Raw genomic sequence first — 1,698 nt, forward strand, 5'->3', positions numbered from 1 at the left:
CAACGTTTCACACAGGGCTGGGTTTCCTCATTAGCTCCTGGGGACTAGTCTGTGACATATGGATGGTGGCAGTGTCTGTGACCCCACCCACAGTTTGTGGCCTGAAAAGTTGTAAGCCATATGTGTATAATTAAGTAGCTACGGTTCTTATTATAGTGGATGGATTCTGTCGGTGCCATCTTCTTCTTTTGTTGTCTTTATTAAAACCCAAGTAAAAGAACACTTCCGAGGGCTTCTACTGGACAGAGTGGACTCTGGGTGCTTGCCGACTGAATTCTACCTCTCAACTGTCTTGCTTTTGTTTTTTATTTTAGATATTTTTATTTCTCCCAATTTGTTATTTATCAGGAGTGACTGAAATACAAAATATAATTGAGTCCCATCATCATCATCATGGAAATGGCTTTAAGAGAAAACTGGTTAGATAAATATTATTGCTTCCCATCTTCAACCAGTAAATAGTTTCCACTGATCAACTGACAGCCAGGAGTCTGTCAAGAATGCTCGAGATATGTTACGTAATACAACATGCCTGCTCACAGGGGGAAAATAATCCTAGGAAATAACTTATGTGTACTTTTTGATTTCATCCTACAAGACAAGCACAAAGGCACCACCCATGCCTCTGAGAACATTGGACCAAGCACCCTTGAAAAAAGCTTTGTCTCCTTCATCATGAGCAATCTTCCTCCAGCAGTCAAGTGTGCCTGTGTACATAATGTCAGTTGCTTTGAGTTCTGACTGCATCATCATGCAGCGGCAAAGAGTGTCAAATGGATAGGAAGTCAACCCAGCAACAGCAGTGATGGACTGTGCCATCATCCAGCTGATGATGATGTGAGTGTTCTTGGGATCTGGAAGCATTCCCTTTACAGCGTCATAGATACTGAAGTAGACAGCTCGGTAGATGACAATACCCTGCACAGACACGTTAAAGCCTTGGTACAGGCCCTCAATCCCATCCGATTTGTAGATCTTAACCAGGCAGTCGTCAAGACCTCTGAATTCCCTTTCAGCTCCAGGTTTACCCACATCAGCTGCTAGAAAGGTATGGGCAAAACCAAGAGGGTGCACAAAACATAAGGATGTGGCCCCAGTGGCACTGCCCAATGCCAGATTCCTTGCAAAGTCGCGCCAAAACTGGGTCCTCTTGTCCACACCAGCCAGGAAGGTGAAGTTGAGAGCCTGGGTGGGGAATTATCTGATGACATTGGCCAGGTTACGGTGCCAGAAGGACAGGACTCCCTGCTCCTGGGGAATACAGACCGCACAGTCTATATGCCTTTGTATTGCTTATCTGCAGTGATGTGCTTGCTGGCATGCTGCACCTGCAGCAGCAGCTTGACCCCCCTCGATGGACACTACTGCCATCTTGGGGATGGCCACAGCGACACCACCTGCCAGGAAGTCCTCAGCGAAGGACAGAGTGGTATCCGTCATGTTGAAAGGAAAGAGGAGGCAGGTGGCTAAGGGACTTGAATGGGCTGGGAACTGGCTTTGACTCCGAGGCTGTGGGGCCTATCTTACTTTTTGCAGATTTCAAAGGAACTAAAGCCTTTCCCTGAAAGTAATGCATCATTGGCCTAGGTTCAAATCCTAACTCTACCACACAAGCTCCGCAACCTCAGGCAAGCTAGCTGTTGTTGTTGTTGGTGGTGGTGGTGGTGGTGGTGGTGGTGGTGGTGGTGGTGGTGGTGT

At 47.0% G+C, this 1,698-nt stretch overlaps 1 pseudogene; it reads right to left on the minus strand.

The window, feature by feature from the left end:
• Window positions 1-567: 567 nt before the first annotated feature.
• Window positions 568-1,454, minus strand: LOC108529791 (ADP/ATP translocase 2 pseudogene; annotated as a pseudogene).
• Between the last annotated feature and the right edge of the window lie 244 nt (window positions 1,455-1,698).

This window comes from Rhinopithecus bieti, unplaced genomic scaffold (genome assembly GCF_001698545.2).
Source record: "Rhinopithecus bieti isolate Rb0 unplaced genomic scaffold, ASM169854v2 scaffold_6113, whole genome shotgun sequence".
NCBI classification, from domain to species: domain Eukaryota; kingdom Metazoa; phylum Chordata; class Mammalia; order Primates; family Cercopithecidae; genus Rhinopithecus; species Rhinopithecus bieti.